We start from the raw sequence: 18,393 nt of genomic DNA on the forward strand, positions 1-18,393 counted from the left end.
TACTTTTTCACTATCAAATTTGCTTCCACAAGTGATAGTGATGGCCACAGACATATGTTTTTAAAAGATGATTTGAAAAATCCATGGAGGACAAGGCAGTATGCCTCCGAATACCAGTTGTTGGGAATCACAAATGGGTGAAGTGCTCTTGTGCTCAGATCCTGTTTCTAGGGTTTCCCACAGGCCTCTAGTTGATACTGGAGACTGGCTACTGGAGGCTTTGTTTTGAGACCCACCTCAGCACCTTACATCAAAGTCTTCCTCTTTGCCTGGACTGTACAGTAGAATGAGGTGACTTCCTTCAGGCAGCACCATGAGAGGGTAATAGATAAGGCAGAAATTGGTGCCTGAATGAGCAAGCAAGCCTTTTTGAAATGTTTGCCCTAGTCAGGAAGAGAGAGAGATATTTGGATTGTACTTCAGGCAACAAAATGCCTTGGGCCAGCGCTGGCTGGAGCCAGGGAATTGCTTCCCCCTCCCCAATTATACTTTTATTAGTATAAGGAGCCCAAAATCACATGACATTTTTATATTGCTTAGGGACCTGAGTTATAAAAATGCCTATGTCCTGTGTTGCTCATTGGCTTGCAGACTCCATCCTTTCACACCAAATGCCCTGTTAAGTGTTCTTACTTAAGCTAAAGTGTGCTCTGGAAGAGAAGCATCTATTTTTGGGGCTGACCCAGGTCAACCAGCTGAGCTCTCTTTGTTTTTTTATTTCTCCATGCAGCCACTACGCCAACCCAGATAAATGGGACCTGTTATAATGGTTCTATTTTTTGTTTTATGTGTTGACCTAGGGTGTTAATCCAGTCCAAGAGCCCGCTATAAAGGAAAGAAGACAGCATAATTGTTACTGCAGCCTTGGTGGTTAGCACACACTCTTTTCTTGACAGTGTGGACACAGAAAATCAAAGGCAGCAGGAAAAGGCCCTGTCATTTGAAAAGGATGGTTCTGGAGAGGCTTCTGCTACAACCGGAATCTCACAAGTCTTCCCTTCTGCAGCTAAGCCCTTCTTCTTTTTCAGTAAGTCACAGGGGAGGGTTCAGTTGCTAAATCCAAATGAAACTGTTCTTGTTTCTTTTCGCAAATAGTAGTCAGCAACTGGGAAGTGGCAGATCTTCCCCATTTCCTTCAGTATCCTTGACTCATGCATCCTGTCTGAGCTAATGTTAGTGCTCTGATTGCAGTGTGTCTGGTGCTTTGTAGACTCTCATCAAGAGCCAGAACTAGGCCAGAAGGATCACTCCTACTCATGAGGAAATGCAGCTCTGCCCTCTTGTATGGCTGGCTTTTTGCGGCCTGCCTCTGCCAGTGCAATCCTCAGCTACATAGTTATCCCTGGATTCAGGAGGGGCCAATTCACATGACCATAGGGGAAGAGATAAACATCATTTGACATCTATATCTGTTAGCCTGTACAAATTATGAAAGCTGTCTGCGAGAATACTCAGAGATTATCTTGTTATTTAATTATAGGAAGTTAATGTAGTGGTTAAGAGCACCAACCAGGACTTCTTCCATTCAAATTTCACCTCAGTAATGAATGCGCCAGAGCCCCATTCAGAAAACAATCATATAGATGGGTCATTGGCTTGATCCAGCAAGTTCTTCTTATGTTCTTACAGAATCAATGCAAAGAGTACAAGACTGCATATTGATTGGATTTTGTGAACAGATCCTATGCTAATATAAACTTTTTTGGTGGAAACACAGCTCATCAGACCTGATGACTGTGCAAAAGTCAAGAGGGGAGACCAGTGGGTCCAATCCTACCTCTCCATTTTACACATAATTGTTGTCTGAGCAGGACTTTAGTCTCTTCTCTTGACAAAGTCACTGTCTCCCAGCTTCAGCTTACCCTATTCCGGGTGGGGAACCTGTGGCCATCCAATTTCCATCACCATGAGCCATCATGATGTCACCATGAGTCAGGGATTATGGGAGTTGTTGACTACAACATCTGAAGACCATTCATGATTTCTTTCAGGGATGGGCAGACTTCAGGCTTGTAATATCCACTTAACTCTAGCGTGCTCCAGCCACTGGTTTGGGAGGATATGTACACATGATGTAAGCTACAAGCCAAATCTATCCTGTATGTGTCCTGCTGTTTCTTATAAAATTGGGGGGGATGTGTGCTGTTTTTATGTCCAACCACCACTAACTAGTTTCAATCCAAATTCAGAAAAAGAATGACCTAGCAATGTTTTAAGCCAGTAATGAGCTCTATCAACTGGAGCTAGATACAAAATGGTGGTCAGATTGGTGGGAGTGTGGTGGGAGAAAACAAGTATGTGATTTCGACAAGTATGTGAAATGTGATTTCAGTGTCAGAAGTAAGCTCCCAATCCTGTCACCCCAAAATCTATTCCTTGTTTCCCCCCACCCCAGCAGCCTAAAGTGCAGGGCAAGATGCTTTGTGGCTGTTGCTGTTGCTAAACAAGTGGGGATCAGATAAGTGCTTGGTGATCTATTGCAAGTCATCCAGAAATCTACCAATAGATCTCCTTGTCAGCCTATCCCTGACCAAATGTTAGAAGCTGTTTATTGAGATAACGTAAGGGAGATGCTGGGATATGAAGCAGAGGTTTTACTTGTAGGGGTAGAGAACAGAAAAGCTTTACTTCTGCAGGGTTGTACGGAAAGAACTGGTATGGGTTACTGCTGGATTGAATATATGGAATTAACTTTTCAAAAAGTTATTTTACAGCAGCAGGTAATTTGCCAGTGATTGCAATGATGTTGAGATAATAGGATTGTTGCTTTGTGGTGTCAGCAAACAATCATGTCGCAAGAGAGGTAGAAGAGACTCTGGGAAATTAAAAGGACATAAGTTCTTCCAGGAGATAATAGCATACCCATCCTATTATCTTTATTAAACTCTCTTATTAACTCCATTGCATGCAGTGCCCCAAATGAGAAATGTATAACAGACCATCCATCTGCTGCTCATTTCTTCCACACAGCCTTCCGTTTCCTAGTTTAGTACAGAAATTTCCCTCTAGGTCTGTCCTCATTTTAAAGGCATTCTGGATTTTGCAAGAGAGGATTCACAGTATGTGTGAAACTGGCATTGAGGAACAACATGATAGTTCCCAAATGGTAGGCCAGAATGTCTCTTAGAGTGCCATTATCGTCTGCTGAGTTAAAGGGATGTTTGTTGATTGGGGGATAATGTGGCAAAAGGGTGTTTAGGGAAGGTAATATTCTGTCACTGGCTATTATGGCCCAGACAACCTCCCATCACAGGGTCCCCGTAGTGAAATGCTTGTAAGCACTGGAGCAATGTGTGGATTCCTTTTCTTCATTACAACTTAAAATGAAGGTTTATGCTTGCTGTCAGTGAATCATTGCCACGGCTTGGCAAAGCTCAGAGGCAGGCTGCTGGGATGTAAGGAGCTAGAGGCAGATGGCACAGTCAAAGACAGGCCAGGAGTCAGACTTCTGTTTGAGCAGATGAGGAGGGAGAGGTGAGGCTATGAAGAACTGGTTGGTTTTCTATTTGGTTAAAAGCAGTGCTATTTTGCTAGAAAAAGAGGTGCCAGAACTCACCATGAACGCCTCCCTCGCTCTCTTAGAATGGCAATAGCTTCCACCTGAGAGGTGCTGGAAGTGAATTCCTGTGAGATCCCCATGAAAAAGAAGCCCTTGAAAGGAACCAGAGTTGTGTATCACAGACAGTAGGGTACTAGAGAATGGTTGTGGAAGCCCTAATGTGAAACCTCTTTAAGACCTTTTTATAGTCTAATCCCACACCTCTGAGTGAGGCAGATCTGACTCAGGAAGCAGAGGCAGTACACTACAGGTGTACAGGAGATGAGCACCTTCAACTTTCAGGCAAATAAAGCAATAAGCACTAAGAGACAATTAATTCAAATGAAAAAAAATGATCCAAGAGAACTTCTGACCCACCTGAATGGTTTTCCATGACTAAACCAAGCTTGCCATTATTGGACAATGATCCATAATTCCACCTCTAAGAATACTGTACACCTGTGCATGTGTTCCCAGTAAGTATTTCTATCCCTTATTTTCTTCTGGCAACTTGCTAAACAGAAATAAGGTATGTCCCACTATTGCCTATCATTGGTTCAAGCTAGGGCTGTGGTGGGCCTGCAGGAGAAAGATGTAGCTCCCAGATAACATAAACTCGGAGCAACTATCAAAAATGCCCTGTATTTTACCATCATCTTATTTAAATGCATATTTCGAAGCGAAAAAAAATGAAAAATAATACACATTTGTGATTATTCCCCCCCCCCCTTTATAGACATAGGGTTAAAGCCAGTGCCAGACCTACTCTGAGTACACCTGTTGAAATTAATGGGTGAAACTAACTTATGTGTATTAATTTCAGTGAGTCTACTCTGAGTAGGACTAGCATCGGACACAACCATAATGCAGTAATTTGGGATGCTAAATTGGAGAGAGAAGAAAAAAAGTTTGTTGATCTTTTATTCATAAGCAGCTGAATGGCAATTAAGTCTGAGTTACAGCTATCACAGTCTCTCACATCAATAACATTAGGAGTATGCAAGGCTCAATCTGCTACTTAAACTAAATTCCAAGATTTTTTTCTCGCCTCATCATGCTTGTTAGACAGCACAGTCTGACAATCTAAGAATGTCCATTTCTTTATTTTTAAAATCCTTATTTTTTTGCGTAAACCAGTTACTCCTTAGTAGCTGAAAACTGCTATTCTTAGAGAAGCTAAGAGTTTGTTAAGTTCAAATTGTTTTGCCTAAAGGAACTGGTGAGATTCTTAGATGGGGGGGGGGGGGAGACAGACTGCTGTAGCCAAAGAGGATGAGAAAGAAATGACCTTGCTTTAAAAGAATATGAAATGTCCACAGAGTGTTAGATGAAGCAAGGCAGCTGCTACAGCCTTTGCCAATTGAGGACAGACTTACAGCTGGAAGGGGATGAGAGAGCAAGTACTATGTGCCCTTGTGTGTCAACAAAAATCCTTTTGTGTAAGGTAACTTATCTAGTTAATTCAGAGATGTTAATTTTGGTTAAGTGCAAAGGTGGTGTGTGTGTGTTTGTGTGTGTGTTTTACAACAAAACAAAAACAGAGATTCTGACCTGCCATACACAGAATTTCCTGGCATTTGTGCAATGCAAGAGTCATTGCTTTAAAAGAGACAGTGCACCATGGACTAGTTTGAATTAGCGATTGGGTAAGAATGTTGTAGCATGGTTGCAGAAGAGTTTAAACTGAAGCAACAACTGCTGTTGGGTCAAAATGAGCACATGCTATAAATCATCCTTCAATACTCTGTTCTGAGTAGAAATAAATAACCCTTAAAAATAGGCAATCCACATTATTCATTGTGCCTTCTTTGGTCTTGCCTACACAGGTAGACAAGTGTTTTTCATTACTGACTGGCAAGAACCTAGCAAAAAGGCTATATTCCTTTAGTTAATATTTGCTTTGTATATGACTCTCCCATGATCTTATCATGTTGATTGATTCGTTTGTTTTCCATCTTTTGTTAACCTCTGGGCACTTCCAGATGGAATCCCAGCCCCAATTAACAACAATTTCATACAGTACAATTACATCTTACATGCATTTAACCTGTGTGATTTCAACAATAACTCTGTCGTGTGGGAATTCCTTGCAAATGACCACAGTGCCGGGTCATGTATCCACAGCAATGACCAGAGGAGAATTACTGTTGGGAGGAGCGCAGAAAGAAGAAACTCTATGGTACATCTACAGCAGCAAAACTGGACGGCTTTGTCTGCCCCAGCTGCAATAAAACATGTCTCTCCTGTATTTGTCTCTACAGCCCCAGCAAGCACCGTAAAGCTCCAATGGCTTGACTTTACCCTCAGTGGCACACTCTTCTGTTGCCTGTCAAGACAGACAGATGCCAACATTGTTGAAGGGAGACTGGTTGAAAATGTGAAAGTTAAATCCAAGCAACGCAAAGAGATTAAATCCTCTTTTTGCTCGCGATCTGCTTGGAGTTACCCAATGTATAAAGAGCTTCTAAGCTCTCTACCATGAGCTGGGCAGGTGGGAGCACAAAAAGCATTTAAGCTTTCTGCCTTGCTTAGGGACAAGACACACCCAGCATGATGGTTCTCTCATGAGATCTCTCAGGGCCATCTGAGTTCCCATGAGATCTTGCATGAACATCCCTACCTTCTAATGCTAGTGCGCTGAGATGGTCTTGCCCCTAAGCAATGCAAAGAGCTTAAAAACTTCTTTGTCCTGGGTTCACTTGGGTTACTTGGTGTGAAAAATGATTTTAAGCTCTCCACTTTGCTTGCTGGGCTTAGTATGTGGGATCTAGGTGTACTGCTCTCCCCCACTCATCCACTGTATGCATGCACCCTTCCCCTAAAACATGCATTCTGTATGCATTTTAAAACACTAAATGTGTTAATTTTGTGCACACTTTGGGGGGCTGAAATGCCAGTGCAAAATCCAGGAAATGTGCAATCTGATGGATAGTTGTTTCAGTCTGCAAGTATGTTCAGGGACATCAAACTGGGTCAGTCTGCTCTGAAAAGCAGACCATGCCAATTTCTCTCTCATTCCTAATTACTACTGAAGTTTCAGCCAAATTCACATTGCGGACTTTACAGTGCCACTGAATGCCACAAACCTGCAGTGAGGAATTCAAAAAATTTAGAACTTCACCCCACTATTAAAAACATCTCTTTAATTTTTAAAGTTTAAACTAATGAAGCAAGATTAATATTTAAGAAGAAGAAACATAAGTAAGACCATGTACAAAAGCTTAAAGAGACTGGCATTCTACCAGCCAAATAAATGCAAGGGGAAGAAACACTTCATAAGTTGTTACAGATGTGGTGTACATAGCAATAGGTTCACTTCACATAGTCAGAAAGTGTGCAGGGTATCTTGTAAATATAAGTGGAGGTTACAGAACAAATTACCAAATGATCTACAATTAAAGTCAAACTATAATGTTAATTGCCTTTAAAGTCATTAAATAATTCTAAGGATAATTAAGGATAATTAAGAAATTAAGAAATTAAGATGTTTAAATAAGCTCAGAGTCAAAGAAAGTTTCCCGATACATTCAAAATTAATTGAAGCTCAAGAACTCCCAGTTTTTCTAATGTAGAAGCTGACTCATCCAGTATTCTTATTCTCCTTCTGTATTAATTTACTAGATTTCTATCCTTCCTTTTCTCCAAGGAGCTCAAGATGGCATACATGACTCACCTGCCTATTATATATCCTGGCAACAACCATGTGAGATAGGCAGGGCCTGAAGCAGCTACCTCAGGCAGCAGAATCCTGCTGGACAGCACTGGGGTAGCATAGCAGCAAGAGTTCTGTAACATATCACCAGAAGCCACTGTCATATGACCCTGGTAAGTAAGGCTTTGTGGAAGCACTTTCCTGTTTCGTCTCAAGCGGCAAAGAGGGATGGGCTGCCCTTGTATAAAGGTTGGCTAAGAGACAGTGGCTAGCCCAAGCTCACGCAATGACACCAGGTATTAAACTTTCTAACCACTATGCTACACTGCTTCTCTCTTTCTCTTCCACAACCTCTTAGAACTTTCTCTAGCCTATATTTGCTGTTCATAGAGTTGTTGCTGACCCACAGTTCAGCTAACATGGAGTAAGTCTTGCATGCTGAAATATTGTCAAGTTCCAAAATGTCACTGGAATTTAGGGGATCTGGCAAGGCCTCTCCTGTTGTTTTAAATCCAGTCCTGAGACAGAAGCCTTGTGCTTAAACATAGGTCCCTTTCAAAGGTACTCAAGATTTATTCCCTGTGCCCTGGATGAGTGAAAATGAGCTTTGTTGAAACCTCCTGTGAATTAAGTTGATTTACTGTAGAATCTCCCCATTGCTTATGGGTTTGATGAAAGCATTAGCTCCTTAATGATTCCCAGACTGCTCTGGAGTTTTGGGGTGCAGGGGCGGAGTTAAGAGAGGAAAAACTGTGCTAAGTGTGAAAACATTTTCCACAAAGCTTAAAAGACCAAATTCTTCCAGGGGTTGAACATTGTTATGAAGGTCTAAAATAATTACTGGCCTTTTCAATGTGTGTTAAAGGCACCTTTCCAGTTTTGTTTTTAAGGAACAGAAATGGATTGGGGAAAATCATTCAACATCCTCAAAATTACCTACATCTGCTCTGATGTTTCAGCATCCCCACAGATGTTGCATGTATCTATGTCTTAAGACAAATTCTGTCATAAAAAGGCAAGGTGCAATGTGTAGGGCAGCAAGTCCCCTTGATAACACTGTATGTGCTGGGTTCTTTTTTATGGCTTTATGTCTGCTTCTGTTTAGTTTCTAATAAAATCTAGAATGATCATCTCAAATGTTTAAAAGAATTACACTATGGACAAGTGTCTTTTCTCATTTCTCCAACCTTGCTTACCATCTTGGAGAAAGCACTTCTCATTGGAGGGGCAGGGGAAATAACCTCCAGTTCCCTTCCTATAGAAGTCACTTTGTAACCTGGGCCAACTAGTGACAGGTAAATCTTCAGTCTCAGTTTCTCATTTTTCTAGTTCCCACATTTCCGTATCAGTTTGCTTCTTTTTTTTTTTAAGTCCACATGAAAATTAATCTGCATTTTTGGTGTGAACTGTTCTGAACATGCATATTTTTGTATGAAATTTTGCTCAATGTGCCACATTTTTGCAAAGCGGTTCCCCATAATTCCACATTTTTATGCACGCTTTGCCCCACTATATGCAGTTTTGTACCACTATCCTGGAGAACTATCTGGAGAAATGTTTCAGTTTGACTACTGTTTTTGTTACTGTGAATTAAGCAGGTTCGCCTTTAAATGTGAACTGAATTGAATTTTCCCCCTACCAAATCTGCATCATGACCAGGGGGAGTGGAAATGAAGCACTGAATGGAAACGAAGCATTCCCCTGAGATAATGTGGTTATACTGCTTTTTTTCATTCTACCCCCAGCCCCAGGTACAAAATCTGTTGTAGCAGCCCAGAAGAGTGAGGTTTGGCCACTGAACTGCAAGCTAATTCATATGCAACCAAAATTCACTGCAAGTCTTTGAAGAATCAAGCACTCATATCAGCAGCTCCAGTTCCAGATGTTGGTTTTTACAAATACCTGTGAGCCAGATTTTACTCTGAACCAATCTTTAAACTGGCTCAGTGTGATGTTGTAAGTTGTGAAACTATGATCTTCACTTTGGAACATAGAAATAAGAAAACTGTGTGCTATTTCTATTTGTAGTTCTATTGTTCAATTTATGACTGAACAAGTTTAGCCCAGCAATTAATGGCCACATTTACATACCTCCTAAACTAAAGGCTTTGAATGACAAAAGTTATTTTCAACTCTCTTGGTATAGTAGGTATAAGCAAGTCAAAATCATCTTCCATGATCCCAAGAAACATTGTTCTTTCACTTCCAGGAATGAGATTTTTGCACTTTAAAGAGATTGACCATCAGTGTTTTCTCTTCTATCCTAAATATATTCATCACAGCTCTGTATAATGAGCTGTTTACAACAGATGGTTCAAAAACCTCTGAAGCAAATGTGATATTGAATGAGTTGTCATGAAAAGGTTCTGCATCTCTTTGTTGTTTCATCACAGTGTTTAACTCTTTCTGAACGCATCTCAAATCCAGAGGATTTTCTGTTAAGGCTGTTGGTGCTTAGAAAATCCATCTGGCAAAGGAATCTAGTTTGCTTTTAATATCTCCAAAACCCAGCATCTAAAACGTAAATGCTTGGAAGTTTCAGACTGCAGTACACACATATAAGCTCAGCTTTGCAATTGGTTATCACGTCCTCCCTTCTGTTTCCATAAGCTGTTCCTCCACCCATTCAGTCGTCCCCTTGCCTAGTGCTAGGTGACACAGATAATCTTGGATTTCAGTCAATGGGCAATAATAGGGGACAGCCTCTAGCTATCCCTAGACTGTGTGTTTGTTAAGCTCAATAACTTTTATTCTCATGTAACAGCATGATATAAAAATCTGAAAATAATTTTTAGGGGGACACCTGGCAACCTGACATTTATGAGTCTATAACCAGAGGTAGAGCCTACCTTGAGACATTTCCTATTTCACTTTTCTTTGATAGTCGGTAGTCATTGCATTCAATTGCATTACACACTCAATCCAATCCCCAACACAATCAAGCAGAAGTATTTGGATGTGGGCCAGTTTAATACTGCTAAAGCCAATTGATCTGAATTAATTTAAAGCTAAGAGCTTCAGCTTAACTGGGTTGTGGATCAGCCAGTTGGCCTCTTAATTGCTCTTTTTCTTTCTTACCCAGAAAGCATGGTAATGTTAATGTATATTAGAGTGATTCTTTACACAAAACATCTGTAACATTTTCTAAAAATTATAAATGCTCTGGGATTGGGGATTCCAGCTGTTGCCTGACTGAAGGAATCCCCATGACATCAGCAGTCAGGAATTGGGTTTCATTTACCCCTTTTGCCATGGTAAAAAAGAGAGAGAGAAAGTCAACATGATCCAGATGGTCGTTCTGGGTATTAAAATGTGCCTGCTTTGTGATTGTGGTCTGGGACACAACCCTTGTCTTTATAGTGCTGAAATAATTGATTTCACCCTGCTTTCCAGAGAGGTAAAGTACCCAAGAAAGCAAAAAATCATCCATTACTATTCAGAGTGGGGATCCATCTAAATGACTTTATTGTTCTTCAGATTTCACTGTTTAATATTATGATATCATGTAGTTTCCTGAGATACCAAGATAGCTAGGACTAAAACCAGAATTCCCTATCGTTAAGCAATAATATGCTACAGTTTCAAGCTATGTGTGATAAGTGAAATCACAAGAAACTTCTAATTACCATTGTTTGCAAAATCATTCTTTTTAAAAGGTTGTTTGTATTTTCTTTTTAAGGAATAATGACCACCAAATGGCACAGTAAGACCTGCCAGTGGGTTAAGGGACTCTTGGGAGCATTGTTCAGGGCATTTAGTGGCTCCCACCATATTATGTAGAAATGGGGCAGTGTTGTGTAAATAAAAGGCATGTGAAGTAGTTACAGCTTAATCCAGGAATGGAAAATACGCTTGCAAAAGGAAGGTAAGAGCAGAAGGGTTGTAACAGCTAACTAACAGCTGTCAGACCCTGGGGTGCTTTTCAGCCTTCAGCAGAGATCTCACTTCTTAAAGTTATGCCACCCCCCGAATTCAAACTCCTTTTGCCCTCCCTCTGGAACCAATGTACATTTGGGAAAACATTTTTGCAGGTGAATTTACCTAGTCCAAATTTGCTTAGGAAAAGAAAAATATCAGGTAAGCTAAATTAATAGTTTGAAACAGTTTTTGTCATTACACACGGTGTTAAAGTTAGCAAATTTTTTTTTTGGGGGGGGAAGGAACATGCCACAGAATATTGAATGTGGCATGCAAATAACATGCCTGCCTTATGATTTTATCAAGAAGACTGAAAGTTAAGGTTTCATTTTAAGGCGTACTTGAAATTGGAAAAAGTTCCCATTTTGAAACCAGCAAAAGGGTTCTGTCTGCTATGTGGACCCCAGCAAAGTGTTCTTCTTCTCTTGAGGTTCTGTCTGCCCATTGCGGCATTCTGTGAATTCCACTTCCATCCAGGGTTAACAAGCCTATCAAGTGTCATAGGCAGAAGTGTGGGCCCACTCCAAAATATAGTCCTTTCTGTTCGTATTCAAATATCTGGGGAAATGTAAAGGAGTATTCTGAACAAGGTCCCTGACATGGGATTAAACTTGCTCCTGGGCTCTAATGACTTCACATTATTGGTGGTGAATGGTTTTTGCCCCTTCCCAGCAGTCTTGCCTATCATAGACCATGGACCTTATTCTTTGGGGGAGGACTGAAATTATTCATCAAATGGTAAAGCAGACCTTAGCACCTTTGCCAACACAAAAATAATCAAGATTCAACCTTATAAACAGAACGTTATTATGTAAACTTAAATCTCCTCTTCAGTCTTAAAGCAGGAAGCTATGTAAATATTTTGCTCTTAGCATATATGTAGGGATAAATCTGAATTAATGCAATTAATTTGCAGTGCAAGGTGGGAGCCTCAGTCTAAGTATATTTGTAGAACAGAAATATATACTGGTAGATGTAATGCCATATTTGAGGGATAACTGTAAAAAGGTAAAGGTAAAGGTACCCCTGCCCGTACGGGCCAGTCTTGACAGACTCTGGGGTTGTGCGCCCATCTCACTTAAGAGGCCAGGGGCCAGCGCTGTCCGGAGACACTTCCGGGTCACGTGGCCAGCGTGACATCGCTGCTCTGTACAAATTGTCAATTCACAGGAGTTTAATAAATGCATCTGACCCAATCAGGCACACTAGGTAGGGGGCGAGCCCAATATGTTCCTGCAATAGAAAATAGACTTCTGTGTGGCTGAAATGTAGCCTACTATACAATGATAGAGGGGACATGGGTGGCACTGTGGGTTAATCTACAGAGCCTAGGACTTGCCAATCAGAAGGTTGGCGGTTCGAATCCCCGCGACGGGGTGAGCTCCCATTGCTCGGTCCCTGCTCCTGCCAACCTAGCAGTTAGAAAGCACGCCAAAGTGCAAGTAGATAAATAGGTACCGCTCCGGCGGGAAGGTAAATGGTGTTTCCGTGCGCTGCTCTGGTTAGCCAGAAGCGGCTTAGTCATGCTGGCCACATGACCCGGAAGCTGTACGCCGGCTCCTTCAGCCAATAAAGCGAGATGAGCGCCGCAACCCCAGAGTCGGCCACGACTGGACCTAATGGTCAGGGGTCCCTTTACCTTTACCTTATACAACGATAAGAACCACTGACCTACTTGTTTTTGCCTCTGCTACCCTTCCCCATTCACTAAGATTTTGTGCCTCTCTATCCCTCTGCAGCCTCTGGAAGATTGTCCATGAGAAAATGCAGTCCTTAGGATGAAAAACATTTGTTCTTCTGCGTTCCATTGACAATGGAGAAATGAAGAAGAGTCCTTATGTTACCAAAGACTCACTTTGATCTTACATGATTCTCCTTAACAGCAGTATCATTGCCTTTGGGATAACTTTTTTTAAAAAAACAATGCAGCACAAAGCTGCTTTGCCAATATCCTCATTTGACTCAAATGAGTCCTTGTAGCATTGAATATATTGAACACAATCCCACAGGAAAATCCAGTTGGAGATTGTTGTCATCTAGGTAAGAGTGCCATAGGGGTAACATCTGTTTGCAATCATCTTCCCTGGGAATTAGGAACAGAATGTGCCAGCTGTTGGGGATCCAGCCCAGCGACTAGCTTGGGGCACTACAGATCTCGATGGTGTGGTCCCTTCTCAGCACACCTGCAGCATGTAATAACGGCATCAAATATTATGGATGAAATATGGATTCCTTTGAAATTGTGGTTAAAGCTCTTATCAGCTCCAGCGGAGCCAGGGCTTCACCCCAAGAGTGTTGTGGGAGTGTCAAGCTGAGTTTCAGGATACACTGATATAATGAGCCTTTTGTTTACAAAGCATGGGGTGAGTTGCCCTGAGCTAGGAACCAGCTTGACAGAAGCTGTGAAATTGTCTACCCACATCAGAGGAAAGGAATTGGCATTAAGCAGGAAGTGCTGCAAGGCTCAAAGCACGGGCATGAAAAATTATACGGCAAACCAAAGATATGCTGCCAACTGCATAAGCCCCTGGAAGAGCTCCCACAGAAACCTCCCTCAGGTTATCAGGAAGCTGAAAACCACAAAGCTCTCGGGAATCTAATCTGTCACCAGCCAGATTGCCAAACTGCTGATGCCCTGAAATTTATCTAGGTGAGCAACATTTCCATGGTACTGAATAACCATGAAGAGAAGAAGCAAAAGGAAAGAGGACACAATTGATGGCTGAGGAACGCAAAGGCAAATGTCTAAAAAACTGGACAAAACCCATGTTTTTTCTCCATCAAAGCTATCTGTGCACTTCTTAGGAGCTTGATATTTTAGTACCACAGTGTATCCGTTGCATATAGCTGCTCTGGTACATTTTCCGTGTTAGCCTGATCACCTAACTCTGAAGGTCAACACATCTCATAAAAGCCAGCGCCTGTTCTGCATTCAGATTAGCTCTTTCAATAAATCACGGAGGTGGGCTAAAGGAGACTCGTTAAATAGTCCCAATCTTCAGCTCATCTGTCAAAGCTCTCCCTCCCCAATTGCCACATCTCCTCTACCCCATCTAAATTCCTGATATCGATCACAATACAATAACCCTGCCTATTAAGTTCCAGAACATGAAGGGTTTTTCTCCCCTCACTGGTCTAAAGTGCAGTGGCTTTCTTCTAAAAGGCTTTGTGATGTGGTTGCTGGCACAAAGTAGGGGGGGTTATAGGGGGGTTTGCTAGGAGCTTCAAGGCGGGGCTGGCTCCAGATGCACGGGTGCTCTTGGAAAAGTGATTTCTGGTGTGCTCCCTTGAACATTCTTGGGCATGCCCTGGCTTAGATAGCACTACCTGTAAACTGGCTGTTACCATTTCAATGCCTCTAAATTAGGATGCCTCTAGGACCATAGTCTTCAGCCCTTTCAGACCTGAGACCCACTGTTATCCAAACCAGCATTTGGGCACCCATTTCTTTTTTACCATATGTTTGCATGGTGGAAATGACACCCACCTTGGATCATGCCTTTAACCCAGTAATGGCTCTCAAACTACCTGTTGAAGATCAGTGCTCCAGGCCATTGTGGGGGAAGTGACAGCCGCTGGACCCAGCCACCTTCAGCAGTGGGACTTGCCTCAACATTGTGGCCTCAACAGCTGCCTGGCAACAAGTCTCTGTTTTAAACTTTGCAATAGCTATAAGCTCACTCGGTGGTCTTGGGCAAACCGCTTTCCTTTGGTGCCATTGATCTCTTCCCAATCTGCACAATGGGACCAAAGTTCTTGCCAACCTTACAGGAATTCTGGAAGCATTATGAGCAGCATGATCCTATGCATGCTTACCCCAAAGTCAGCCCCAATGAATTTAATGGCACTTTCTCAGGCAAATGTACACGAGACTGTGCTGTGAGCTCATTAATGTACTGCACTTTGAAGCACTATAGAAATAGTAAATATTATCATTATTACTGGTAGCAGTTGAATCAGACTGACAAACCCCTTCCCATAATCTTTTCCTCTTTCATGTTTTCCTGCCTTACAGTGTAGTTTAATTTGCTTTCTTTCATTCCCAGATAGCAACGTCATGTGGCACCTAATATAAAGATATCAAAAGGGATTTGCAATCTAAAACTATTAAAATTCTGCAACTGCATTAATTTTTGTTTGAACAATGGCTTTCCATAGATATTGCACATACTAGGGAAGATGTTTATTCAGCAAAAGCTATCTCTGCATTAACACAGGAACAAAACCTTGGGCTGCTTATCCCCATAGAAATAAATCACACATTCTTTCCTTTAGAGGGTTTACTCCGTATTCATCTTTCAGATTTTGAGTCAGTGGCACAGTTTTATAAATAAAAGGAAAAAGTTGCTTCTGGTATTATGCAATCCAAAACCCTTTAACTCAGAAATGTGACTTATGTGCCAAAACATTTTCATTTTTACTTCAGGTAGCTGCTTCTTATTACAAAACATTTTCTTGCACACTGAGGTTTTTTTAAAACACAAAACAAAACAATGTTACTAATATTTGATTGAAGGTAACCAGTTGGGCATCTGGAAGACATGAAATCTAAAAAAATCCATTCCAATACCCATTTCAGACTGATCTCAATGATATTCTCCTTCAAAAATAATAAGGCAGGGATGAGGAAACCTGTGGCTGTCCAGACCTTGCTAAGCCATAATTCCCATCTTCCCTGATGACTGGCCATGCTGGATGGGGCTGATGGGACTGCAGCAGCTTAGGGTTATGGGTTCCCCGTCCCTGTTAACACATCTATAAGCATTCTATTTACGTCTCAGGACAGTAACTTGAAATATATTTAATCACTAGTCTGCATATTTGACTTCCGGTTTTGCCGCCTTCCAATTCGGGTATGCCTCGTGGAGTCTCCGTGGCAAAAGCAGCTGCCAGACGGTGATTTAGGGGGCAACACGGAGGCTACACAACCCCCCAAAGGCTTTGGGGGTGACCCAGAACCAAACTCTCAAATCAGAAAATACATGGAGAATGGAAAATATTTAAGGATTACTTAAGACTATATTGTACTAATCCTACCATATTAGCAGAACTTGAATGATATTTGTAAGTGAAAACAGGTAACAAATATTTTATTGACTAGATGGAAAAGATATAAAAGAATATAAAACTGTGTGAAAAAATAACGTCAGTACGAACAGTATAATGAGAACGATTGGAAGTTTTACATCCAGAATTTTTATTTAAGTGTTATTATAGAAGACTTGCCGATCGAAAGGTCGGCGGTTCGAATCCCTGCGGCGGGGTGCGCTCCCGCTGCTCGGTCCCAGCACCTGCCAACCTAGCAGTTCGAAAGCACCTCCGGGTGCAAGTAGATAAATAGGGACCGCTTACCAGCGGGAAGGTAAACGGCGTTTCCGTGTGCGGCTCTGGCTCGCCAGAGCAGCGATGTCACGCTGGCCACGTGACCCGGAAGTGTCTCCGGACAGCGCTGGCCCCTGGCCTCTTAAGTGAGATGGGCGCACAACCCCAGAGTCTGTCAAGACTGGCCCGTACGGGCAGGGGTACCTTTACCTTTACCTTTATAGAAGATATTGTTCTTTTCTGTACATAGCATTTTCTTTCTTTCTTTCTTTCTTTCTTTCTTTCTTTCTTTCCCCCCTTCTTTTCTTCTTTTTGTTCTTTTTTGGCTTCTTCTTTCTTTACTTTTCGTCACTTCTGTTGTAATGATTTTGTATATTTTTGCATATGTTTGTATTTTAAATCAATAAAGAAACAAACAAAATCACTAGTTAACAAACAAACAAACAAACAAACAAAATCACTAGTCTGCATATTTTACCAGTTTTCAGTAATGTAAGCAAAACTCATCCTTTGGACCTCAACAGAAAAGCATATATAGGCAGAGAGGTAGCAGCTTCGTCTTCAGTTGTCAATCAAGAAGACTCAGGCCAGCCTGTGGCTTTTTATAGGGTCAGACAAAAACCAATTGGCCTCTTGTGTCACCTAAGAGGGAGCAGTGATGCCTACATTTGCCTCCCTCATCCTTCCACAACCTGGTACCCTCCAGAATTTGTTGGTCTATAGCTCCCATTACACTGGTCAACAACAAATTTGTTGTCTGCATTTTTTCAGCTGATTTAGGATGAATCTGATGCACTGAATCCAAAAATCACATTGGTTTTGCTCAATCAGGTCAAGTTTTTGAGGTATGACCACATTTTTTTTATGTTTTTGTTCACATGTATGCTTATGTGGAGCATTTTAGAAGAAGTTGGTGGGGGTAAAATGCCATGTTGAATAATTGTTTTGATTGGAAATGATTATTTTAATGACAAGAAGTATTCAGGTCCGATAATTCTGGGTGATTATGTCAAAAAGGGATCAGTTTGAAGTCATAAAACCTCAAAATCTTCCTTAAATTGGCACGGCAATGGTGTGCAAGGCATGCACCGAGACTCTACGTGGGTGGACCAATGGCAAGAGGAGTCTGAACTTTGGAATTCCCATGGTTTGGAGGGAGCCGACAAACCATGTCACTGACTGCTACTTCTGCGCTGTTGATGTGACTGGGATCAACAGAAAGAACCGGAGCAGCCTCAAGTATACTGATATTCAATCAGCACGTCGTCCTGTAGCTCATTGTGATGAAATTCCAGTGCCTATCTTCAAGAACTTCCTGACATTAGTGACGAAGTTGCCTTCAGTGTTGAAGGACATGAAGAAGAAGAAGAAGAAGAAGAAGAAGAAGAAGAAGAAGAAGAAGAAGAAGTGGTTCTTGAAGATGATGCTCCACATCCATTTTCCCAAAAGGAGTTGAATGATCTAGTTCAAGACCTCAGCTTGTCAAAGGACTCTGCCGAACTGTTGACATCCAGATTGAAGGGAAAAAACCTCCTCTCTGACAGTGCTCGCATCAGCTTCTTCTGCAACAGGCATCAAGAGTACCTCCGTTTTTTCTCGGAAAAGAAGGTCTTGGTGTACTGTGCAGATATTGCGCAGCTTCTGCTCAAGCTTGGAGTGCCACAGTACGAACCCAAAGATTGGAGACTGTTCATTGACAGCAGCAAGCGATCACTGAAATGTGTTCTGCTACACAACGACAACCAGTTTGCCTCTATACCCCTGGCTCACTCAAGTACACTGAAGGAGAACTATGAAGCGGTGAAATATGTGCTGGAGAAAATTGGTTATGATCAGCATAAGTGGTTTATTTGTGTTGACCTGAAGATGGTGAACTTTTTGTTGGGACAACAGTCTGGCTTCACCAAGTACCCATGTTTTCTGTGCATGTGGGATAGTAGGGACCGTGCTCAGCATTACACGA

The 18,393-nt window shown here is 41.7% G+C and overlaps 1 long non-coding RNA gene across 2 annotated transcripts; it reads left to right on the top strand.

Moving 5' to 3' along the window:
- The first annotated feature begins 879 nt into the window (after positions 1 to 879).
- On the top strand, positions 880 to 16,008 carry LOC307223529. 2 transcript variants are annotated; one of them, XR_013842127.1, is made up of 4 exons: positions 880 to 1,027; positions 7,185 to 7,363; positions 8,936 to 9,146; positions 12,848 to 16,008. It is a non-coding gene; the product is annotated as an uncharacterized lncRNA (long non-coding RNA). The 2 variants fall into 2 exon arrangements; XR_013842128.1 differs by lacking the exon at positions 880 to 1,027 and adding an exon at positions 4,858 to 4,982.
- The last annotated feature ends 2,385 nt before the right edge of the window (positions 16,009 to 18,393 follow it).

Source organism: Podarcis cretensis (genome assembly GCF_951804945.1).
Source record: "Podarcis cretensis genome assembly, chromosome: 9".
NCBI classification, from domain to species: Eukaryota; Metazoa; Chordata; class Lepidosauria; order Squamata; family Lacertidae; genus Podarcis; species Podarcis cretensis.